Raw genomic sequence first — 26,128 nt, 5'->3', positions numbered from 1 at the left:
ATCAATGGACATCAGCCAAAGTCTATGCCAAGGGGAGGGGAAGCCAAATCCTTTGAGGAATACAGAAAGAAGAAATTACATATAAATCAGAGAAAGGAAGATAAAGCTCTGTCTATCTGTCTGGCTATCTATCTGTCTGTCTATCTGGAGAGAATATATGTCAATATATAGGAATGAATAGAGAGAATCTGTGAGTGCCTAGACAGGAAGGAGGAGGATAAGGGATGATTGCTGGGGGTTGTGAGGACAGAGGAAGTGTAAGACCTGGAAATGACTTGCTAGAACACTTATTAGTAATTCTGGAGAGGAATAAGGAGGGGGCAGCCTGAGGTCTTACATATGTGAATATATTCTCTATCCTTAGATACAGGAGATGTCATATATTCTCTGAATTCTCATGCACACAGATGTTCCTTTACATATTATGTGAGAGACTCCAGAGTCATATAGTGAATAGATATATCAATGAAATGGGCTGGATCTCTCTGTATATAGGGATATAGAGCCAAATACTGAGATATCTCCCAAGTAGGAAGGGAAGAGGGAGATGCAGAGATCCCCCTGATGAGAATAGTCTGATGACACAAAGACCCCATTACATCATAATATGCTGAGTGGAGGGGGCAGGGTCATAAGAGGCAGCAGAGGTGTAGGGATAGAGACAGCCCTGAGGCTCTGGACATCCTTCATGGTCACTGTAGTCATCTCCCTCCTTGACAGACTCCTTGGAGAGAGCAAAAGTAAGGAGTCTCCATCTCACCTCACCTTCCTGAACAAGCCCAACCCCTTGGGGTCCCTTGTAGCATTGATGGTGAGAAAATGGAAAAGGAGGCAGGAAGGGAGAATGATGGAATGGAAATGAAGCCTGAGAGGGTTGGAGTGAGAGGGGCACTGATTTCTGGCAAAGAATTTAGTGGGATTCCCATTGCTAGACCATGGTGTTTGGGGTAGGGTTTTTGGGAGAAGGACCTCTGCCTCACCAAGGTGGACACTGACTTCACTGCTCACCACATCTCTGATTGGAGAGATTTACAAGCAGAGGGTCTGGCAAGCCAGACCTCATCTTCTCTTGTCTGCTTGTTCCCCTAGGGCCGCTATTGGATGTCTGAGAGGGGAGAGAGGTCCAGAAATCTACCCAAAGGCAACTCTGAGGATCAATTGGCAGAGAAGTGGTGAGGAAATAGAAGCCATAGACTGCTGAATCCTGACTCAAAAGAAAGATAAGATCCCTGCTAGTCCCTCCAGAACAACAGCTTTCCATTCGGAGGTGAGACAGTCCCAGTAGGAAGGGGTGACACCTGTTGCTCAGGAGGAAGGTCCAGGGAGAACCATGGGCTATGGTAGACTTTAGGCATAGAACATTGCCTGAACTAGTTGGATGAGGCCTGGCTCACCAAAAACCATTAGACTGGCAGCGTTTTTGTCATAGAGGGAGTAGGCTGTTTGGGTGAAGGGAGATGGAGAGGCAATGATGGAGAGGAGTCTGAAGGGGCTTGTAGATTTGAGGATGGAGGCTGGAAGGGATCTCAGAGGTCATGTTGTCCAACCTAATTTTTTTGTTTTTTTTGTTTTAAAAACATTATTTTATTTGGTCATTTTCATACATTATTCATTGGAAACAGATAATTTTCTTTTCGTTCCCACCCCCCAACCTAATCTTTTGACAGAAAGGGTTACATGAAGTGAAGAATAGGGGAGGAGTTTGGTCTAGGTTACACAGCCAGGAAGGGAATGGGCAAAAGCAGGCCCTGAGTCCAGGATCCTCTTGTCTACCAAGCAAGCTGGCTTACATCTTGGCAGCTACCTCTTCTGAGAGCCAAGCTTTATGGACTCAGGTTGCCTCAGAATCAGATAAATTCCCCATAGAGCCAGGTCTTTTGGGAGTCTTCAACCATAGAGGAGAAGAGGTCAAGTTAAGGGGTTTGGATCAGCCTAGTGGAGAAGTGACCTTCCCTTAAAGTGACCTTAGGAATACAGGGATTTGCCCATCCCACTCTTACATTTCTGGAACCTCTTTGAACATATTCCTTGGATTTAGAGGTAAAGCTCAGTCAAGATCCATGTAGCTGATCTCAGAGAATTCCTCCTCTGGGGACTCAGCATGTTGAAGGAGTTCTTGGACAGAAGGAATGGGGTAGAGAGATTGGTCATAGATGGGTATCATGAAAGGAATAGGGATCAAGAAAGGCTTGGTGGTAGTCATGGATTCAGTGCTATTATATGGAAAATGAAGATCATGAACTGAATAAAGGTGGGAACTATTGAGTTGTTTAATGGATTCTCCTTGGGCTGCAGAAGGATCCTAGGGGAAATCAGGGTAGGATAGGAAGTCTGAAGGAACAGCACCTAAATCAGGGCACATGTGACACTTCCATGGCCTCAATGAGCCAGTCTGTGGGGTATTGCAAACAGGAAGAGGACATTAGCCCCATCTAGAAGTGATCAGATCAAGGACATCTCTCACTAATATTGTCTCCTTGATTCCAAAAAGGTTGAACGGGGAAAGATGAGGCCAGAAGCAAATAACCCAGTCCCAATTTGAAAGGACAAATGGGACCAGATATATATGAGGGCAACTTTTCTCCAGTATGGTTTTAATTTTAAGTATAATATCAACAAACCCAAAACTCACTCCAGCAATTATTATGTAGTAAATGAAATTCATAAGGGAAAACCCAACCCAAGGAATGGGCTTGGGATCTACATAAATCCTCACTACTGTCTAACCAAGGATCCATCCAACAAGGAATGGGAGAGAAGGCAGGAGACACAAACACAAATATTCACACTGACACAGACATAGATACAGATTTTCACTCCAGATATACACACTCTCCTGTACCCGTTAATTTAATCATTTTAAAAAAATTCATTGATATGTTTCAGGAATCTTGGAGAGAAGACTAAACAGGTGTAAAAAAAGGGCTTTCAGAAACAGCTGCCTGAAATACAAGAAGGGATGAGAAAGCCAAAGGAGAAAGCAGTTGAGCACGTTGATTCCTTTGGAAAATCCCAAAGAAGAGGTCAGTAGTACGGCTTAGATATATCATCCCCTGATCAGGATCCCTGTTTATCTGGTTATTGAAACATGGAGCAGCACTCAGCCTTTCTCTCTTCCCCCATATATTCTGTTATTGCTGTATTCTCTTTATAGATTCATATTAGGAATTCTCCTCTATACCATCTTGGTGTGCAGAATTCAGCACTGACCTGTCCTTTCTGGGCATTAATGACTCCCTGTGTGATATGTAGAGCCAATTAGTATGAAAACTCTTGTATTTGGGGTGCAGAGATTCACTGTATTCTCCCTTGGGAAGTGCCATTTGATTATTCAAGTGTGCTTCTCCTTGTTCACATACATGTGCTCTCGGGTAGCTTATATCATATATGAGTCCTGCACTGGTGACAGCTGATTCCACCTAGATTGCTCTTCCTGTGGTCCACATATTCCCTCTTTACTCCCATATGTGAGTAATAAGACACTGTCTGTGGACACCAATAGGAGCCCAGCCCAGGGGGAGAGGAAGGAGAAGCCTTTCAGGTATACAGAGAGGGAGAAGAGCCCATATATGATTCAGAGGAAGACGAAAACTCTATCTATCTATAAGAGAGAATATATGTAGATATATAGAAATACAGAGAGAATCTCCGTTCGCCTAGACATTGAGGTTTAGGATAATAAAGATGTTTGCTTATATTTTTGAGGACCCAGGGTATGTCAGTCATGCACATGAAATAATAGAACCAGTATAAGTAATGCTAGAGAGGAATAAGGACAGGGTAGCCGCAGGTCTTGGAACCCTGAATATGTTCTCTGTCCTCATTACACAGGAGATGTCATACATTCTCTACATTTTTATACACACAAATGTTCTGTTATAAAATAAATTAGAGACTCCAGAGTCATAGGAATGGAGAGAACAAATACATCAATGAAATGGGCCTGAACTTCCTGTATATGGGAATGAGAGAACCAAACAACGAGACATCCAGAGCAGGAATGAGAAGGTGGAGATGAAGAGATTCCCCTGATGAGAAAAGTCTGATGAAACAAAGACCCCCATTATATCATAATATGCTGTCTGGAAGGGGTGGGCTTATACGAGGCAGGAGAGGTGTAGGGATAGAGACAGCCCAGGGGATCTGTCCATACATCACAGTCTCCCTCTCTGCCAGACTCCCTGGAAGCAGCAGAAGTAAGGAATCTCCATCTCCCCCCACCCACCTGGAAAATCCCAAACCCTAAGTGCTGCTTTTCTAGCATTGTTGATAAGGGAGGGGAAAAGGAGGCTGGGACCGAAAAATGAAGCCTGAGAATATTGGAGTTAGAGGAGCAATGACTGCTGGCAGAGAGATTAGAAAGAAACTCAGTGGGAGACCATTCAAAGTGGCGTAGGGTTGTTGGAAGAAGTACCACTGCCTGATCAAGATGGGCACTGACTTCACTGCTAACCAGGTATCAGCTAGGAGAGGTTAAAAAGACAAGGCTCTGGCTGGACTGGACTCACCTTTTCTTGTCTGCTTGTCCTCCTAGGGCTGCTAATGGATGTCTAAGAGGGGAGAGAATTCTGGGAATTTACCCAAAGTTCACCCTGAAATTCACTTGTCAGAAAAGTCATCGGGAAACACAATCAACAGACTGCTGAATCCAGTCCCAAGGGAAAGAAATAATTCCTACTGGTCACCCAGGACTGTGGCTTTCCATTCTGAGGTGAGAGTCCCTGTAGCCTGGGGGCACCTGTGGCTCAGGACAGGAAGGCCCAGGAAACCCATGGGCAATATTCTAGGCTGAAATCATAGATCGTGTGTTGAATAACTTTAGACTGGTAGTGTTGTTGTCATAGAGCAAGGAGGCTTTGACTGGGTGACTGGAGCTGGGGAAGGATGTAGGAAAGGACTCTGAAGGGGTTTGGAGATTTGGGTGGCGTGGAGGCTGGGAGAGACCTCAGAGGTCATCTGGTTCAACCTTCTCTTTTAATTAAAAAGGCTAAGTGAAGTCAAAAGGGAAGGGGTTTGGATGAGGGTTACAGTACAGCCAGGAGGGGAAATGCAGGTTCAGAGTGCCGAACTCTTGTCTGCCAAGCTAGATGGATTACATCTTGGCAGCTAACTCTTCTGAGATCCAAGCTGCAGGGACTCAGGTTCCCTCAGAATCAGGTGGAGGCATTCCCCATAGAGCCAGGACTTCTGGGAGTCTTCAGTAATGGAGAAGAGATCAAGTGATAAGGGGCTTTGGAAAAGGCTGGTGTAGGTGAGACCTTGCCAGAATTTCTTTCATTTAGGAAATCAGGGATTTTCTCACCCCCTCGTGATTTCTGGACCCTCCATGAACAAGATCCTTGGATGTAGAGGTAGAAGCCTAGGCAAGGTCCATGTTTCTGGTCTCAGAGAATTCCTCTTCTAGATTATGAGCTGCTGAAAGAGTTATCTTGGGCATTAAGAAAATGGGGTAGATGGGCAAAGAGGGGTACCATGGAGTGACAGGGACGTACAAAGACTTGGTAGACGTGGACTGAGTGGCTTCTGGGCTTTCAATAATCACAGGGAAAGTGGAGATCACAGACTGAACAAAGGTGGGAATTGCAAGCTGCTTAAAGGAACCTGCTTGGGCTGCAGAAGGGTTCTAGGGGAACTCAGGGTGGGGATGGAAGCCTGCTGAATCACAATCCCTGCTCTAGACCTCATCACCCCTACATTTCCCACACAGTGTAATCAGGGAAGTTCTTCCAAGCAGGGCAGAAGGCTTCTACTACAACCTGCAGAGGTCAACGTTATGGACAGTCTCTCTTTGACATTGTCTCTCTGTTGCCAGCAGCCTGAAGACAAAGATGAGGCCTGAAGCAGGAGTCCAGTGCAGTTATTTGTAAACATGGGGCCAGGGATATGAGAGAGCATCCTCCCAGGAAGGCTAAAGGCCCTTCTTAATAGGCCCACCCTTATTCCTACAAATACTCTAGTTAACAGAAATCTAAAAGAAAGCACAAAGCAGAAGGTGTCTCCACTCCAACCTGACATCTTCCAACCTGCTACCATGGATCCAACAAATGTTGCAGTGCAGCATGGGATACTCCCACATAAACCCCACCCAGCCCCTCAGCCAGCCACACACCCAGAGAAGACCCTTCCATGCTCACATGCAAATTCTTGTTCCCCCAAATCACTTCATAAAATGTTGTCATCCCCATCCATTGGCAGTTACGGTGGCAGAAGCCCAAAGGCGGCCCACAGAGGCACTTTCAGATACACATGCCTGACTGAGGCAGAAGAGTCATGGCAACCCAAGGCAACACAGGCTGGCAATATTCATTCCTATGGAATGCGATGGTGGAAGAGTCAGACATCTCTCCTCCTCGGTGAGCTTCCCTTCTTTGCTTATTGAGCCTGAATGAGTGCTCCCCCATTGGCCCTGCCCAGCCCTAGACTGGAATATGAGAGGAGGGTCTCCTGAAGAATGGTATTCTGAATTCTCTGCGGCATTCCCATGCTATTGAGATCTGAGCACTCCCGCGTGCTCTCTAGGGATTGCTGATTCCTTATCGGGTCCCTTTACAGCCCCCCAGAAGCCCCTAGATTGGGCAGCGGCCATGTTGGAGGCCTCGTGCACCAGAACCCAGCGGGCCCAATGGGGTGGGCTTTTGAAGGGCTGACGCAGGGACGTGTGGACACACAGCAGAGGGGCCCCGGGCAGCAATAAGGGTGCCTGTGCCTCCCTCCGTCCATGCCGGGCTCCCGGGATGGCCACAGTGTGTAACAGCCCCGCACCAGGCCACTTGCAGCAGCAAAGGTGGGAGCGAGGAGATGAGCCGCAGTGGGTGCGTGGGGAGCCCCCTGGAAGCGCACGCGGCGGAGCCGGACATGGGTGGGGGGTGGCGCGAGAGGAGCTGAGGCCACGCGGGTGGGCGGGTGATGCCCGTTGGGGGCCGATGGAGGGGGGAGGGAGTTGACGCAGGAGCCCTGCAGAATGTCCAGGCGCTGATGTCACTGGCCATCAGCTCTGAGCGGGGGAGGGGCGCCTAACCAGGGCTCAGCTCCGCTAGGCTACGGCTCCCCCTCTGGCTGAGAATGGCTACTGCACAGGAGACAGATGTGGGGAACCGCCCTAAGCCCAGCCAAGGCTCAGCTGCCTGAACCTGGGAGATCTGTGGGCAGGGAGCACAAGCTGAGGACCTGGGACAGCTCCCAGGGCAGGGAAAAGGTCCAGGACTGGTTCCTCCAGACCTGTCACAGTCTCGCGGGAGGGGGGCACGTGTGGCTCTGGCGGGGGGTTGGGGGGGGGCCTCAGGGACACTGTGAAGTCAAGGAGTAAGGCAGGGGCTTGGCCAAGGCTCACACAGACAGCAAAGGGCCAAAGACGGCCTGGGAGCCTGCCAGGGTAGCTGCCTTTCATCTCCTGGGCTCTGCTTCCACTGAGAGCCAAGCTAAAGTGGCCCAAATTCCCTGCAAGCTACTCCAGCACAGCTGCTGAAGAAATTTCCCTCAGAGCTAGGGATGCTGGCAGGCTTCAGACTGGAACCTGGCCTAAGAGAGGGACCAATCACTCCCCTGGCCTTTGGGTCAAAAGGGGATGGACAGCCCCCAAGATGAGCCTGAGCACAATCCCTTGGCTTCTCCACTTGTGAAATTGGGATGACTCAGAACTGACTCCATTTGGGCTCTCCTTCAACGTTTCCTGAACCTTGTAGGTAGCAGGCTGGGCAAAGTCCTTTTCTCCTGCCCTCAGACAATTCTCTCTCTGGGAGGGGGACTGCTATGTGTGTGAAGGAGGGCCTTTGACAGTCCAAATGGGGCAGAGGTGGTCAAGAGTTGGCCAAAGGATCAGAGAGCCTTGGAGTGGGTGGAGGGTGGGGGCAGATTGACAGGACTTCATTGGTGGGAAGCAAGCTGGAGATGAGGGACAGAGAATAGAGGTGGGAGATTGTCAGCTGTACAAAAGGTCCTGCTTGGGTGGCAGAATGGGGGGGTGCAGGGTGGGATAGGAGGAAGCCTTCCCAATAACAAGCTCTTGACCACAGCTCATTGTGCCCTTTCCTGTCCCACCTTAGACTAGTCTGTGATGTTCTACCAGCCAGAGGGAGAGCGCTTCTCCCCCAACATGCAATGATCATGGATATGTCTCACTCAACTTGTCTCTTTCTGCTTCCACAAAGACTGAAGAAGAACAAGAATTAAGAAGCAGGAGCCCAATTCAATGTAGCATTGGGGCTCAGAGTATAGGAAACAGCTTTCCCTGGAGGGCAATAAATACTTCATCACCACCCAAATTGTTTCCAGCAAGCAATTCTGTTCATAGTTATCTAAGGCAATGCACACACAAAAAGGAGTGGGCACAGTGTACCCCCCCTCAACCTGGTCAGATCTCTTCTTGTTAATAACCAGTGATGCCCAAGGGATGGAATGGAAGTGGGCCACATACACAGAGATACTCATAGTAAGACACTCCCACACAATCTCCTGTATGCATAAATACGTTCATTTCCTAAAGAATTTTTCATTCATATCCATTTTTAATAATGGGGAGCAGACAACAGTAGGGGATTCAACTACTGTTAAGATGAGAAGATTTTTAGGGTAGACAAAGGAAAAACAGGCTGAGTGTATTCATTCTTATGTAAAATTCCAGGGAAAAAAAGATGGTGGAAGATTCAAAGAAATCTCCAAGTTGATGAAATATGCATTCTCTAGGTATTTATTTTTTTCCATTTGAATTAGTTTATTTAGGAAATTTGGAACATTATTCCTTGGTTACAATAATCACATTATTTCCTCCCTCCCCTCCACCCACCCTTCCCTCAGCCCAGGCACAATTTCATTGGGTATTGTGTCTTTAATCAGACTGAAGAAGAAGAGCAAGAATTAAGAAGCAGGAGCCCAATTCAGTAGCATTCGGACTCAGAGTATAGGGAATAACTTTCTCAGGAGGGCTCTAAGCACTTCATCACCCATCCAAATTGATTCCAGCAAGCAATTCTGATAATAGATATCTAAGGCAATGCAAAACACAAAAAGGAGGGACACAATGTGTGCCCCAACAACCAGTGATGCCCAAGGGATGGGACACAAAGACTCATAGTAAAATCCTCCCACACAAATTCCTATACCCATAAATACAATTATTTCCTAAAGAATTTTTCATTCACATCCATTTGTAATAATGGGGAGCAGGCAATAGTAGAAGTTCCTACTATTAGGAAGGGAAGTTTTTTAGGGTAGTCAAAAGACAAACAGGTTGTGTATTTATTATGGAAAATTGCATGAAAAAAAGATGGTGGAAAATTCAAACAAGTCTCCTAGTGGAGGAAACCTGCCTTCCCTAGTTATTTAAACTTGAAGGAGGCCACCATTTTCTGTCAGTCCACATATTCAGATATTGATACATTCTACTCATACATTCCTATTATGAATTCTTCTCTCCAGTCCTTTGCTAGTGTTATGTGAGAATGCTGATTTCCTGTCTGCACATGGATGAATCCATTTGACTTGACAGATTCTCCTTAAATATTCCCATAAGCAAGGACATGTTCAGTGTCTCAACTTATGGTATTCTCCCTTCTGAGTCATGGGTATGATACATGAGGACACAAGGACTCCTGCATAAGAACTGGATTAATGGGGACTCTTCCATCTAGCTTCCTCCTTGAGTTTATTCACATTCTTTTTTTTAAAACCCTTACCTTCCGTCTTGGAGTCAATACTGTGTATTGGCTCCAAGGCAGAAGAGTGGTAAGGGCTAGGCAATGGGGGTCAAGTGACTTGCCCAGGGTCACACAGCTGGGAAGTGGCTGAAGCCAGATTTGAACCCAGGACCTCCAGTCTCTAGGACTGGTTCTCAATCCACTGTGCTACCCAGCTGCCCCCTATTCACATTCTTTTACAATGACATACACTCTGCAGACAGCCATGGGAAACTTCATATATCCTACCTTAGGCAGTGGAACATGAAGATTATTTTAAACATTTAGGGAACTGAGAGGGAAAATTTTGCATGGAGAGAGGGGGAAGAGAGTCAGACAGACAGACAGAGACAGACAGACAAAGAGACAGAGAGAGACACAGAGAGAGAAGGTAATCTTACACAAATTTTCAAGGAGAGGGAATAAAGATGTATGCCATACAAACAAACGTAAGACAAGATGGTAGAGGGCAATTGTGGGGATATTTATATCCATAGCAACAGAATGATGGATGAGGTTGAGGTGTCAAGAGAAAGAGTAAATAAAATAAAGGAGAGGATAGAAAGAATATCTGAGAACTGCAGGGGAATGAAGAGAAAAGAGGGCAGGAGTTATCTTCGGGTGTGTTTATTAATGGTTCTCGTCAATGGGAGCTGTGAAATATTTTGTTTGGACATAAGTATATTCTGGATCAGAATCTAGAGACAGGAATGAAGAGAATATGTTACTATGTAAAGGAAATGGGCCTACTCTTTGTGTATATAGGATTATACAGCCAATTACTGAGGGCTCTTGAGCACGAAGGAAAGGGGAAAATGCAGAGAAGGCCCTGCCATAAATTTTTGTGAGGACACAAAGACCTCACTACATCATAACATGCTGAGTAGGAGGGGTTATAAAGGGCAAGTGGGGCAAAAAGATATTGAGACAGACATCCCAGGGGCTCTGCCACTCTATCATGGTCCTGTGGTTACCTCTATTCTTGACAGTCTCACTGGAGAGTAAAAGTAAGAGAACCCCACCATCCCACTCACTCTGGAACAAAACGCCAAAGCCTAGGCACCTAGGAGCCTCTTGTGGAGGGGAGAAAAAAGGAACTGGGGAGGGGAAAAGGTAGAGAGGAAGTGCGCCCCGAGTGTGGGGTTGAGAGGGGCACTAACTCCTGACAGAGATGTGAGCAGGATGCCCAGTGACATCCCTGCCCACCAGGTCTCAGTGGGAAACAGAGTCTGTCTAGCCTGTACTCATCTCCACTTGTCTGCTTGTACCTTTAAGGCTGGGAATGTTTGTCTGAGAGGCCAGAGAAGCCAGGACTTGCCTAAGAACATCCTGAGAACCAGTTGACAGAAAAGTGGTCACAAAATACAAGCCAAAGACTGCTGAATCTACTCCCTTAGAAGGAAATGATCCCTGCTGGACCCACCAGAACCATAGCTTTCCATTCTGAGGTGAGACAGTCCCTGTAGCATTTTGGGGTGTACCTGTGGCTTAGGAAGGGAAGGTGCAGAGAGACCCATGGCCTATACTCTTGGCTTTAAGCATAGAACATGGCCTGAACTAGATGGATGGTGGCTGGTCCACCAAAAGGCATTAGACTGGCCGTGTTTACTGAAGCTGGGGAAGGATGTAGGACAGGACTCTGAAGGGGCTTTGAGGTTTGGGTGGCCTGGAGGCTGGAAGAGATCTCAGAGGTCATGTGGTCCAATCTCCTCCTTTGATAGAAAGGGCTAAGTTTAGTCAAAAGGGGAGGTGTGTGGCCAGGGTTACAGTACAGCCAGGAAGCTTTCCATTCTGAGGTGAGACAGAACCTGTCAGATGGGGGACACCTGTGGCTCAGGAGGAAGGTCCAGGGAGACCCATGGGCTATGGGAGGCTTTAGTCAGAACTGCCTGGATGGGAGCTGGACTATCAAAAAGTATTAGATTGGCTGTGTTTTTGTCATAGAGGGAGAAGGCTGTTTGAGTGGGTGAAGTGAGCTGCAAAGGGATGTAGGAGAGGAGTCTGATGGGGCTTGAACGTTTGGGTGGCCTGGAGGCTGGAAGAGATCTCAGAGTTCATCTTGTCCAATCTCCTCATTGACATAAAGGGCTAAGTGAAGTGAAGAAGAGGGGAGGAGTTTGGTCTAGGTTACACAGCCAGGAAGGGAAGGGGCAAAATCAGGTCCCAAGTCTAGGATCCTCTTATCCTCCAAGCTAGCTGGCTTACATCTTGGCAGCTACCTCTTCTGAGAGCCAAGCTTCATGCACTCAGGTTGCCTCCAAATTTTGTGGAGAAATTCCCCATAGAGCCAGGAATTCTGTGAGTCTTCAGTCATGGAGGAGAAGAAGTAAGGGGTTTGGATCAGCCTCTGGAGAAGTGACCTTCCCTGAATTTCTTTCATTCAGGAAAACAGGGATTTGCACATCCCACTCCTACTTTCTGGAAGCTCCTTGAACATTTCCTTGGGATTTTGAGGTAAATGCCTAATAGACAAGATCCATCTTGCTGATCTCAGAGAATTCCTCCTCTGCAGTCTCTCAGCTTGTTGAAGGAGGAGTACTTGGACAATAGGAATGGGATAGACATGGGCAAAGATGGGTATCATGGCGGGAATGGGGTTCAAGAAAGACTTCATATACTTGGGTTCAGTGACATTTGGGCTTTCAATAATCACATGTGTAGTGAAGAACATGAACTGAATGAAGGTGGGAATTGTGAGTTGTTTAAAGGAACCTCCTTGGGCTAGAGAAGTATACTTGGGGAAAGCAGGGTGGGGAAGGAAGCCTGAGTTAACAGCTCCCCTAGATCAGAGTAAAAGTGGCACTTCCATGACTTCATTGAGCTAGTTTGTGGGGCTGTCTCTAACAGGAAGAGGGAATTTGCCCCATCTTGAAGAGATCAGCTCAAGGACATCTCTCACTAACATTGTCTCCCTGATTCTAAAAATGTTGAAGAGGGAAAGATGAGGGCAGAAGCAGTACCCAGTCCAATTTGTAAGGACAAATGTGAACAGGAATATGTGAAGGCAACTTCACCAGGAGAGCTTTAATTTTAAGTATTTCATCAACAAGCCCCAAACTCCAGCAATTACTGTAGTAAATAAAATTCTTAAGAGAAAACCCAACAGAAAAATGGGTGTTGGGTCTACATAAATCCCCCTATTGTCTGACCAAAGATCCATCCAAAAAGGGATGAGAGAGAAGGAAGGAGACACAATACAATATTCACACTGACACAATGATATCAGCTTTTCACACCTGATTCACACACTCCTGAACCCCTAAATCAAATCATTTAAAATTTTTTTCATTGATATGCTTCAGGAATCTTGGAGAGAAGAATAAAGGGGAGTGTCAAAAGGGCCTTGTGAAACATCTGCCTGAATAAGGAGGAGAACTGAGGAAGCCAAAGGGGAAAGGAGTTGAGCACATTGATTCCTTTGGAAAAATCCCAAGGAAGAGATCAGAAGAAGGCTAAGATATATCATCCCCTGGGCAGGATCCCTGTTTATCTGGTTATTTAGATTTGGAAGAGCACTCAGCCATTCTCTTTCCTCACATATTCCGGAATTGCTATGTTGTCTTTATGGATTCATATTAGGAATTCTCCTCTATACCCCCTTGGTGTCCAAAATTCAGCATTGACCAGTCCTTCATAGGCATTTAATGACTCCCTTTGTGACCTGTGGAGTCAATTGGTGTGAAAACTCTTGTATTTGGGCTGCAGAGATTCACTGTATTCTCCCTTGGGAAGTGCCATTTGATTATTCAAGTGTGCTTCTCCTTGTTCACATACATGTGCTCTCGGGTAGCTTATATCATATATGAGTCCTGCACTGGTGAGAGCTGATTCCAGGCAGATTCCTCTTCCTGTGGTCCACATATTCCCTCTTTATTCCCATATGAGAGGAATGAGACACTTGTCTCTGGACACCAACAAGAGTCTTCCAAAGCCCATCCCAGGGAGAAAAGAAGCAGAATACTTTCCAGTATACAGAAAGGAAAGAGGAGAAGCCCATATATAAATCAGAGAAAGGAAGATAAAACTCTTATCTGTCTGGTTATCTTTCTCTCTCTCTCTCTCTCTCTCTCTCTCTCTCTCTCTATCTATCTATCTAGAATATATGTAGATATATAGGAAGAGAGAGAATCTCTGAGTGCCTAGAGATGGAGGAGGAGGAGGACAAGGGTTGATTGCTGAGGTTTTTGAGGACCTAGGATGTGTAAGACCTGGAAATTAATTGATAGAACCAGTATAAGTAATTCTGGAGAGGAATAAGCAGGGGGAAGCCTGAGGATTTAGAAATGTGAATATATTCTCTTTCCTCATACCCAGGAGATTTCATAAATTCTCTGCTTTTTTATACACATAAATGTTCCTTTATTTTTTGCAAACTAATTATTATTTTTTTGTATACTTTATTTTTTCATTGTAAGTTATTTATTTAGTGAATTTAGAACATTATTCCTTGGTTACAAGAAGCATATTCTTTCCCTCCCTTTCCTCCTCCCTCTCTTCCAGTAGCTGACTCACAATTCCAGTGGGTATTACATGTTTGCTTGATCAAAATCTATTTCCATGTTGTTGATGTTTGCATTAGGATGTTCATTTAGAGTATGCATCCTCAATCATATCCCCTTGACCCATGTAATCAAGCAGTTGTTTTTCTTCTGTGTTTCTACTCCCACAGTTTTTCCTCTGAATGTGGACAGGGTTCTTTCTCGCAGATCCCTCCAAGTTGTTCAGGATCACAACATTGCCACTAATGAAGAAACCCATTACATTTGATTGTACTACAGTGTATCAGTCTCTGTATACAATGCTCTCCTGGTTCTGCTCCTCTGACTCTGCATCAATTGCTGGAGGTCATTCCAGTTCACATGGAATAGCTCCAGTTCATTTTTCCTTTGAGCACAATAGTATTCCTACACCAACTGATACCAGAATTTGTTCAGTCATTCCTCAATTGAAGGACATCCCCTCATTTTCCAATTTTTTGTCACCACAAAGAATGCAGCTATCAATATTCTTGTACAAGTCTTTTTCCTTAGTATCTCTTTGGGGTACAAACCCAGCAGTGGTATGGCTGGATCAAAGGGCATATAGTGTTGTCATTCCCTTTGGGCATAATTTCAAATTGCCTCCAGAATTGTTGGATCAATTCACAACTCTCTGATTATGAGGGATTTAGATCATTTTTCATGTGTTTATTAATAGTTTTGATTTTTTTAACTGAAAATTGCCTAATCATGTCCCTTGCCCATTTATCAATTGTAGAATAGCTTGATTTTTTTGTACAACTGATTTAGCCCTTTATAAATCTGAGTAATTAGACCTTTGTCAGAGGTTTTGGTTATGAAGATTGTTTCCCAATTTGTTGCTTTCCTTCAAATATGTTTGTATTGGTTTTGTTTGTACAAAAACTTTTTAATTTAATGTGATCAAAATAATTTATTTTACATTTTGTGAGTTTTATAGCCCTTGCTTGGTTTTAAAGTATAAGTGTTTCTATTATATGGGAATGTAGAGAATAGATATATCAACAAAATGGGCTGGATCTTTCTGTATATAGAGTTATATGGTCAAATACTGAGATCTGTCAAGCAGGAAGGGAAGGAGGAAATGATTAGATCCGTCTGATGAGAATAGTCTGATGACACAAAGACCCCATTACATCATAATATGCTGACTGGAGGGGGCAGGGTCATAAGAGGCAGCAGAAGTGTAGGGATAGAGACAGCCCTGGCGCTCTGCTCATCCTTCACAGTCACTATAGTCATCTCCCTCCTTGACAGACTCCTTGGAGAGAGCAAAAGTAAGGAGTCTCCATCTCCCCTCACCCTCCTGAACAAGCCTAACCTCTTGGAGCCCATCATAGCATTGATGGTGAGGAAAGTGAAAAAGGTGGCAGGGATGATGATTAATGAAGGAAAAATGGGGCCTGAGAGTGCTGCAGTGAGAGGGGTGCTGACTGCTGGCAAAGTAGTTTGTGGGATGCAAAGTGCTCAATCATGGAGATTAGGGTAGGGTTGTTGGCAGAAGGATCTCTGCCTCACCAAGTTGGACACTTACATCACTGCCCACCATGTCTCTTCTTGGAGGGATTAACAAGGGGAGGGTCTGGCAAGCCAGAACTCATCTTCTCTTATCTGCTTATCACCTTAGGGCTGCTAATGGATGTCTGAGAGGGGAGAGGGGTCCAGAAATTTGCCCAAAGGCCATTCTGAGGATCGGTTGGCAGAAAAGTGGTCACAACACACAAGCCACAGACTGCTGGATCCAGTCCCAAAAGAAAGAAAACATCCCTGCTCATCCCTCCGGAACAACAGTTTTCCTTTCTGAGGTGAGACAGACCCTGCAGGACAAGGACACCTGTGGCTCAGGATGAAGGTCCAGGGAGATCATGGGAGGCTTTAGGCATAGAACATGGGCTGAAATCGCTGGATGGAGGCTGGCACATGAAAAATCATTAGACTGGCAGTGTTTTTGTCATAGAGGGAGGAGGCCGTTTGACTGGGTGAAGGGAGCTGCAGAGGAATGTAGAAGAGGAGTCTGAAATGGCTTGTAGTTTTGAGTCTAAAGGAGCCTGTATCTCAGAGGTCATCTTGTTCAACCTCCTCATTTGACATAAATGGGTAAGTGAAGTGAAGAAGAGTAGATGAGTTCGATCTATTTTACACAGCCAGGAAGGGAAGGGATAAAAGCAGGTCCTGAGTCTAGGATCCTCTTGTCTGCCAAGCTAGCTGGCTTACATCTTGGCAGCTACCTCCTCTGAGAGCTAAGCTTCATGCACTCAGGTTGCCTCAGAATTTTGTGGAGAAATTCCCCATAGAGCCAGGACTTCTGTGAGTCTTCAGTCATGGAAAAGAGATCAAGGGGTTTGGATCAGTCTCTGGAGAAGTGACCTTCCCTGAATTTCTTTCATTTAGGAAAACAGGGATTTGCACATCCCACTCCTTCTTTCTGGAAGCTCCTTGAACATTTCCCTGGGATTTAGAGAAAAAAGCTTAGGCAAGGTCCATCTTGCTGATCTCAGAGAATTCCTCCTCCGGAGTCACTCAGCTTGTTGAAGGAGTACTTGGACATTAATAATGGGGTAGAGAAGGGCAAAGAACAGGTATCATGGAGGGAATGGGGAACAAGAAAGGCTTGGTAGACTTGGGTTCAGTATCATTTGGGATTACAATAAAAACATGTATAGTGAAAAACATGAACTGAATGAAGTTGGGAATTGTGAGTTGTTTAAAGGAACCTCCTTTTGCTATAGAAGGATCCTTGGGGAAAGCAGGGTGGGGATGGAAGCCTGAGTTAACAGCCCCAAATGAGGGCAAATGTAGCTTTTCCATGGCCTCATTGAGCCGGTCTGTGGGGCTATCCTGACCAGGAAGAGGGAATTTGCCCCATTTTGAAGAATTTAGCTCAGGGACATCTCTCACTAACATTGTTTCCATGATTCCAAAAAGATTGAAGAGGTAAAGATGAGGGCAGAAGCAGTACCCAGTCCAATTTGTAAGGACAAATGGGAGCAGAAATATATAAAGGCAACTTCCCAGGAGAGCTTTAATTTTAAGTATTTCATCAACAAGCCCCAAACTCCAGCAATTACTGTAGTGAATAAAATTCTTAAGGAAAAATAAAACCCAAAATATGGGTGTTGGGTCTACATAAATCCCTCTACTGTCAGCCAAGGATGCATCTAAATAGGGATGGGAAAGAAGGTAGGACACATGCATAAAAATATTCACACCGACACAGAGAAACATACAGGTTTTCACACCAAATTCACACACACTCCTGTACCCCTAAATTCAATCATTTAAAAATATTTTCATTGATAACCTTCTGGAATCTTGGAGAGAAGACTAAAGGGGAGTGTCAAAAGGGCCTTGAGAAACATCTGCCTGAATTACAGGGAGAAATTAAGAGGCGAAAGGCAAAGGAGTTGTTCGCGTTGATTCCTTTGGAAAAATACCAAGGAAACGATCAGTAGAAGGCTAAGATATATCACACCCTGTGCAGGATCTCTATTTATCTGTTTATTTAGACGTGGAAGAGCAATCAGCCATTCTCTCTTTCCCCATATATTCATGTGTTCTCTTTATGAATTTATATTAGGAATTCTCTATACCCCCTTGTTGTCAAAAATTCAGCACTGACAAGTCCTTTCTGGGCATTAATGACTCCCTGTGTGATCTATAGAGCCAATTAGTTTGAAACCTGTAGTATTTGGGGTGCAGAGATTCACTGTATTCTCCCTTGGGACATGACATATGATTATTCAAGTGTCCTTCTTGTTCATATACATCAGCCCTCCGGTAGCTTCTATCTCTATATGAGTCCTGCACTGGTGAGAGCTGATTCCACCTAGATTGCTCTTCCTGTGGTCCACATATTCCCTCTTTACTCCCATATGTGAGCAATAAGACACTGTTTGTGGAGACCAATGCGAGCCTTTCAAAGCCCATACCAAGGAGAGTAGAAGCAGAATCCTTTCAAGTATGCAAAGAGAGAGAAGGGATGATTGCTGAGGTTTGTGAGGACAGAGGATGTGTAAGACCTGGAAATGAACTGATAGAACCAGGATAAGTAATTCTGGAGAGGAATAATGAGGGGGCAGCCTGAGGACTTAGAAATGTGATTATATTCTCTGTTCTCATATACAGGAGCTGTCATACATTCTCTGCATTTTCATACACACAAATGTTCCTTTATGCAATATGTGAGAGACTCCAGAGTCATCGGAATGTGGAGAGTAGATATATCAATGAAATGGGCATGGTCTTTCTGTATATAGGGTTATACACTCACACATTGAGGTCTCCCAAGCAGGCAGGGAAGGGGGAGATGCAGAGATCCCCCTGATGAGAATAGTCTGATGACACAAAGACCCCATTACATCATAATATGCTGACTGGAGGGGGCAGGGTCATAAGAGGCAGCAGAGGTGTAGGGATAGAGACAGCCCTGGGGCTCTGCTCATCCTTCACAGTCACTATAGTCATCTCCCTCCTTGACAGACTCCCTGGAGAGAACAAAAGTAAGGAATTTCTATCTCCTCTCACCCACCTGAACTAGACCAATCCCTTTGGGGCCCCTTGTGGCACTGATGGTGAGGGAGGGGAAAAGGAGGCAGGAAGGGGGGATGATGGAATGAAAATGGAGCCTGAGAGTATTGGAGTGAGAGGGGCACTGACTTCTGTCAGAGAACTTACTGGGATTCCCATTGCTAGACCATGGAGATTGGGGTAGGGTTGTTGGGAGAAGGGCTTCTGCCTCACCAAGGTGGGCACTGACATCACTGCCCACCACATCTCTGATTGGAGGGATTAACAAAGGGGAGGGTCTGGCAAGCCAGAACTCATCTTCTCCTGTCTGCTTGTGCCCCTAGGGCTGCTAATGTATGTCTGAGAGGGAGAGGGGTCCAGGAAATTTACCCAAAGGCCATTCTGAGGTTCGGTTGGCAGAAAAGTGGTCACAAAACACAAGCCACAGACTGCTGCATCCAGTGCCAAAAGAAAGAAAAGATCCCTGCTCATCCGTCCGGAACAACAGCTTTCCATTCTGAGGTGAGACAGTCTCTATAGGATGGGGGACACCTGTGGCTCAGGGGGAAGGTCCAGGGAGACCCATGGGCCCTGGGAGGCTTTAGTCAGAACCAGCTGGATGGGGGCCAGGCCTTCAAAAAGCATTAGAATGGTAGTGTTTTTGTCATAGAGGGAGGAGGCCGTTTGACTGGGTTAAGGGAGCTGCAGAGGAATGTAGGAGAGGAGTCTGAAATGGCTTGTAGTTTTGAGTCTAAATGAGCCTGTATCTCAGAGGTCATCTTGTTCAACCTCCTCATTTGACTTAAAGGGCTAAGTGAAGTGAAGAAGAGTGGATGAGTTTGATCTATTATACACAGCCATGAAGGGAAGGGGGCAAAAGCAAGTCCTGAGTCCAGAACTCCCTTGTCTGCCAAGCTACATGTCTTACATCTTGTTAGCTACCTCTTCTGAGAGCCAAGTTTCATGCACTCATGTGCATGTGAGAGACTCCAGTATCATAGGACAACTCAGTATGAGGTGGAGAAATTCCCCATAGATCCTGGACTTCTGTGAGTCTTCAGTCATGGAGGAGAAGAGATCAAGTAAGGGGTTTGGATCAGTCTCTGGAGAAGTGACCTTCCCTGAATTTCTTTCATTTAGTCGAACAGAAACTAGCACATTCCACTCATACATTTTGGAACCTCCTTGAACATTTCCCTGGGAATTAGAGATAAAAGCTTAGGCAAGGTCCATCTTGCTGATATCAGAGATTTCCTCCTCTGGAGTCTCAGATTGTTGAAGGAATACTTGGACATTAGAAATGGCATAGAGATGGGCAAAGATGGGTATCATGGAGGGAAGGGGATCAAGAAAGGTTTGGTAGACTCGGGTTCAGTATCATTTGGGATTACAATAAAAACATGTATAGTGAAAAACATGAACTGAATGAAGTTGGGAATTGTGAGTTGTTTAAAGGAACCTCCTTAGGCTATAGAAGGATCCTTGGGGAAAACAGGTGGGGAAGGAAGCCCTGAATTAACAGCCCCTGGATAAGGGTAAATGTGCCGGGTCCATGGCATCATTGAGCCAATCTGTGGGACTATCTCGAACAGGAAGAGGGGATTTGCCCCATCTTGAAGAGACCAGCTCAAGCACATCTCTCACTAACATTGTCTCCCTGATTCCAAAAAGGTTGAAGAAGGAAAGCTGAGCTCAGAAGCAGTAACTCAATCCCGTTTGTAAGAACAAATGGGACCAGAAATATATGAAGGCAACTTCATCGGGGGGCATTTTATCAACAAGCCCAAAACTCTCCAGCAATTACTGGTAGTGAACATACATCTTAAGGGAAAATCCCCCCCAAAATGATTGAGGGATCTACATCAATCCCTACTACTTTCTGACCAAGGATCTATCCAACAAGGGATGGGAGAGAAAGCAGGAGACACACACACACACACACAAATATTCACACTGACACAGAGATAAATACAGGCTTTCTCACCAGATACCCACACACTTGCTGTACCCATAAATGCAATCATTTAAGAAAGAATTTTCATTGATATCCTTCAGGAATTATGAAGAGAAGACTAAAAGTGAGTGTCAAAAGGGCATTGAAAAATACCTGCCTTAGTTAGGAGGAGAACTGAAGAAGAGAAAGGGGAGAGCACTTGAGCATTTTGATTACTATGTAAATTCCTAAGGAATAGGTCAGTGGAAGGCTTGGATCTATCATCCCCTGAGCAGGATCCAAATCTTTTCAGATGATTTAGACATGGAGCAGCACTGAGCCATTCTCTCTTCCCCCATATATTCAGGTATTGCTGTGTTCTCTTCATTGATTCATTTTAGGAATTCTCATGTATACCCCCTTGGGTGTCTAGAATTCACCATTATTCAGTCCTTCCTAGGCATTAGTGAATCCCTGTGTGATCTATGGAGCCAATTGGTATGAAAACTCTTGTATTTGGGGTGCAGAGATTCACTGTATTCTCCCTTGGGGTGTACCATATGATTATTCAAGTGTAGTGCTTCTTTACATACATGAGTCCTCAGGTTGCTTCTTTCTATATATGAATCCAGCACTGGTGAAAGCTGATTCCATCTAGATGCCTCTTCCTGTGGTCCACATATTCCCTCTTTACTCCTATATGTGAGGAATGAGACACTGTCTGTAGACTCCAAAGGGAGTCTTCCAAAGCCCATCCCACAGAGAGAAGAAGCAGAATCCTTTCAGGTATACAGAGAGGAGAGAAGAGAGCCCATATATAAATCAGAGGAGGACAAATCTTTATCTATCTTTATCTATCAAAGGGCACACTGAGGATCACTTGTCAGAAAAGTCATCAGGAAACACAAGCGACAGACTGCGGAATCCAGGTCCGAGGGAAAGAAATTATCCGTGCTGGTCCCCCCAGAACTGTGGCTTTCCATTCTGAAGTAAGCCAGTCCCTGTAGCATGGGAGGGGGCATCTGTGGCTCAGGAGGAAGATCCAGGGAGACCCATGGGCTACGGGAGGCCTTTGGCATAGAACATGGGCTGAATTAGCTGCATGAGAGATTTCACACCAAAAGGCATTATGTTTTTTTAATTTTAAACATTATTTTTTATTTGGTCATTTCCAAACATTATTCACTGGAAACAGATCATTTTCTTTTCCTCCCCGCCCCCCCTCCCACCATCTTTCCCTCTCCCATAGCCGATGCATGATTCCACTGGGTATCACATATGTTCTTGGTTCGAACCCATTTCCATGTTGTTGGTATTTGCATTAGAGTGTTCATTTAGAGTCTCTCCTCAGTCGTATCCCCTCCCCCCCTGTAGTCATGCAGTTGTTTTTCCTTGGTGTTTTTACTCACACAGTTTATCCTCTGCTTGTGGATAGTGTTTTTTAGATCCCTGCAGATTGTTCAAGATCACTGCAATGCCACAAATGGAGAAGTCCATTACGTTCTCTTGTACCACAGTGTATCCGTCTCTGTGTACAATGTTCTCTTTCTGCTCCTCTCACTCTGCATCAATTCCTCGAGGTTGTTCCAGTAGCCATGGAATTCCTCCACTTTTTTATTCCTTTTAGCACTAATAGTATTCTATCACCAACATATACCACAGTTTGTTCAGCTATTCCCCAATTGATGGGCATCCCCTCGTTTTCCAACCAAAAGGCATTATTAATAGTGTTGTCATAGAGGGTAAAGGCTGATTGCCTGGTGGAAAGGGACTGGGAAGTGACATTGGAGAGGACTCTGAAGGGACTTTTACAGGTTTGGGTGGCCTGGAGGCTGGAAGAAATCTCAGAGAAAATCATGTCCAACCTCTTCATTTGAAAGAAAGGACTAAGTGAATCCAAGAGGAGGACAGGGTTATGTTCCAGGTTACAGTATAACCAGGAAGGGGTAAATCCAGTTCTTAGTCCATGAGGTCATGAGCCAAGCTTCATGTACTCAGGTTGCCTTAGAAACAAGTAGAGAAATTCCCCATTGAGCCAGGACTTCTGGGAGTCTTCAGATAGTGAAAAGAGATCAAATGATGAGGGATTTTGGATCAGAGTGGGGTAGGTGTGACCTTCCCTAATTTCTTTCATTTAGGAAATCAGGGATTTTCTCATCTCTCTCGAACTTTCTGGTACCTCCTTGAACATTTTCCTGGGATGTAGAGGTAGAATCCTAGAGAAGGTCCACTTTTCTAATCTCAGAGAATTCCTCTTCTAGAGTATAAGGCCTTGAAGGAGTTATCTGGGGCATTAACAAAATGGGATAGATGGGCAAAGAGGGGTACCATGGAGGGACAGGGACGTACATAGACTTGGTAGACATGGACTGAGTGGCTTCTGGGCTTTCAATAACCACAGGGAAAGTGGAGATCACAGACTGAACAAAGGTGGGAATTGCAAGCTGTTTAAAGGAACCTGCTTGGGCTGCAGAAGGGTTCCAGGGGAACTCAGGGTAGGGATGGAAGCCAGCTGAATCACAATCCCTGCTCTAGACCTCATCAGCCCCTACATTTCCCACCCAGGCTAATCTGGGAAGTTCTTCCAAGCAGGGCAGAAGACTTCTACTACAACCTGCAGAGGTCATCCTTATGGCCAGTCTCTCTTTAACATTGTCTCTCTGTTGCCAACAGCCTGAAGACAAAGATGAGGCCTGAAGCAGGAGTCCAGTGCAGTTATTTGTAAACATGGGGCCAGGGATATGAGAGAGCATCCTCCCAGGAAGGCTAAAGGCCCTTCTTAATAGGCCCACCCTTATTCCTACAAATACTCTAGTTAACAGAAATCTAAAAGAAAGCACAAAGCAGAAGGTGTCTCCACTCCAACCTGACATCTTCCAACCTGCTACCATGGATCCAACAAATGTTGCAGTGCAGCATGGGATACTCCCACATAAACCCCACCCAGCCCCTCAGCCAGCCACACACCCAGAGAAGACCCTTCCATGCTCACATGCAAATTCTTGTTCCCCCAAATCACTCCATAAAATGTTGTCATCCCCATCCATTGGCAGTTACGGTGGCAGAAGCCCAAAGGCGGCCCACAGAGGCACTTTCAGATACACATGCCTGACTGAGGCAGAAGAGTCATGGCAACCCAAGGCAACACAGGCTGGCAATATTCATTCCTATGGAATGCGATGGTGGAAGAGTCAGACATCTCTCCTCCTCGGTGAGCTTCCCTTCTTTGCTTATTGAGCCTGAATGAGTGCTCCCCCATTGGCCCTGCCCAGCCCTAGACTGGAATATGAGAGGAGGGTCTCCTGAAGAATGGTATTCTGAATTCTCTGCGGCATTCCCATGCTATTGAGATCTGAGCACTCCCGCGTGCTCTCTAGGGATTGCTGATTCCTTATCGGGTCCCTTTACAGCCCCCCAGAAGCCCCTAGATTGGGCAGCGGCCATGTTGGAGGCCTCGTGCACCAGAACCCAGCGGGCCCAATGGGGTGGGCTTTTGAAGGGCTGACGCAGGGACGTGTGGACACACAGCAGAGGGGCCCCGGGCAGCAATAACGGTGCCTGTGCCTCCCTCCGTCCATGCCGGGCTCCCGGGATGGCCACAGTGTGTAACAGCCCCGCACCAGGCCACTTGCAGCAGCAAAGGTGGGAGCGAAGAGATGAGCCGCAGTGGGTGCGTGGGGAGCCTCCTGGAAGCCCACGCGGCGGAGCCGGACGTGGGTGGGGGGTGGCGCGAGAGGAGCTGAGGCCACGCGGGTGGGAGGGTGATGCCCGTTGGGGGCCGAGGGAGGTGGGAGGGAGTTGACGCAGGAGCCCTGCAGAATGTCCAGGCGCTGACGTCACTGGCCATCAGCTCTGAGCAGGGGAGGGGCGCCTAGCCAGGGCTCGGCTCCGCTAGGCTACGGCTCCCCCTCTGGCTGAGCATGGATACTGCACAGGAGACAGATGTGGGGAACCGCCCTAAGCCCAGCCCAGCCTCAGCTGCCTGAACCTGGGTGATCTGTGGGCAGGGAGCACAAGCTGAGGACCTGGGACAGCTCCCGGGGCAGGGAAAAGGTCCAAGACTGGTTCCTCCAGACCTGTCACAGCCCCGTGGGAGGGGGGCGCGTGTGGCTGAGGGTGGGGGGGCCTCAGGGACACTGTGAAGTCAAGAAGTAAGGCAGGGGCTTGGCCAAGGCTCACACAGACAGCAAAGGGTCAAAGACGACCTGGGAGCCTGCCAGGGTAGCTGCCTTTCATCTCCTGGGCTCTGCTTCCACTGTGAGCCAAGCTAAAGTGGCCCAAATTCCCTGCAAGCTACTCCAGCACAGCTGCTGAAGAAATTTCCCTCAGAGCTAGGGATGCTGGCAGGCTTCAGACTGGAACCTGGCCTAAGAGAGGGACCAATCACTCCCCTGGCCTTTGGGTCAAAAGGGGATGGACAGCCCCCAAGATGAGCCTGAGCACAATCCCTTGGCTTCTCCACTTGTGAAATTGGGATGACTCAGAACTGACTCCATTTGGGCTCTCCTTCAACGTTTCCTGAACCTTGTAGGTAGCAGGCTGGGCAAAGTCCTTTTCTCCTGCCCTCAGACAATTCTCTCTCTGGGAGGGGGACTGCTATGTGTGTGAAGGAGGGCCTTTGACAGTCCAAATGGGGCAGAGGTGGTCAAGAGTTGGCCAAAGGATCAGAGAGCCTTGGAGTGGGAGGAGGGTGGGGGCAGATTGACAGGACTTCATTGGTGGGAAGCAAGCTGGAGATGATGGACAGAGAATAGAGGTGGGAGATTGTCAGCTGTACAAAAGATCCTGGTTGGGTGGCAGAATGGTGGGGGGGATGCAGGGTGGGATAGGCGGAAGCCTTCCCAATAACAAGCTCTTGACCACAGCTCATTGTGCCCTTTCCTGTCCCACCTTAGACTAGTCTGTGATGTTCTACCAGCCAGAGGGAGAGTGCTTCTCCCCCAACATGCAATGATCATGGATATCTCTCACTCAACTTGTCTCTCTCTGCTTCCACAAAGACTGAAGAAGAGCAAGAATTAAGATGCAGGAGCCCAATTCAATGTAGCATTGGGGCTCCGAGTATAGGGAACAGCTTTCCCTGGAGGGCAATAAACACTTCATCACCACCCAAATTGATTCCAGCAAGCAATTCTGTTCATAGATATCTAAGGCAATGCACACACAAAAAAGAGTGGGCACAGTGTACCCCCCCTCAACCAGATCTGATCTCTTCTAGTTGATAACCAGTGATGCCCAAGGGGTGGGATGGAAGTGGGCCAGAGACTCAGAGACTAGGAAGAAGACACACTGCACACACTCCTGTACGCATAAATACAATCATTTCCTAAAGAATTTTTCATCCATATTCAATGATAATAATGGGGAGGTGTCAATAGAAGGAGTTCCATTAGGACCTTGAGTAATACCTGTCTGACCTGTCCACAGATAGGAGTGGATACAATGTGTGCCCCATCAACCAGTGATGCCCAAGGGATTGGACAGAGAGAGACTCATAGTAA

General features: G+C 46.3%; 2 long non-coding RNA genes across 15 annotated transcripts in view; both read left to right on the top strand.

Annotated features, from left to right (window-relative positions):
- The window catches only part of LOC130456106 (uncharacterized), a 47,289-nt gene that overhangs the window by 2,724 nt on the left and 18,437 nt on the right, over positions 1-26,128 (top strand). For 4 of the 10 annotated variants that reach the window (XR_008914442.1, XR_008914446.1, XR_008914445.1 and 1 more), the window contains exons 3-7: positions 1,090-1,267; positions 2,887-3,023; positions 4,535-4,711; positions 5,816-6,353; positions 8,043-8,261. This is a non-coding gene — a long non-coding RNA (uncharacterized LOC130456106). Of the gene's footprint in view, positions 1-625; positions 812-1,089; positions 1,268-2,886; positions 3,024-4,534; positions 4,712-5,812; positions 6,354-8,042; positions 8,262-26,128 lie in introns of those variants that run through there. The other 6 variants (XR_008914449.1, XR_008914450.1, XR_008914443.1 and 3 more) reach the window with 5 other exon arrangements.
- On the top strand, positions 10,538-25,741 carry LOC103098670 (uncharacterized). 5 transcript variants are annotated; one of them, XR_008914516.1, is made up of 10 exons: positions 10,538-10,678; positions 10,947-11,119; positions 12,056-12,125; positions 12,974-15,536; positions 15,816-15,993; positions 16,146-16,285; positions 19,039-19,216; positions 21,491-21,616; positions 23,301-23,838; positions 25,523-25,741. It is a non-coding gene; the product is annotated as an uncharacterized LOC103098670 (long non-coding RNA). The 5 variants fall into 5 exon arrangements; XR_008914515.1 differs by lacking the exon at positions 16,146-16,285 and having other exon boundaries at positions 12,974-15,465; XR_008914513.1 differs by lacking the exon at positions 16,146-16,285.

Source organism: Monodelphis domestica, chromosome X, assembly GCF_027887165.1.
Source record: "Monodelphis domestica isolate mMonDom1 chromosome X, mMonDom1.pri, whole genome shotgun sequence".
Classification (NCBI taxonomy): Eukaryota; Metazoa; Chordata; class Mammalia; order Didelphimorphia; family Didelphidae; genus Monodelphis; species Monodelphis domestica.
Note: the sequence above shows the minus strand (reverse complement) of the source record. Positions and strands in the feature narration are given on the sequence as shown.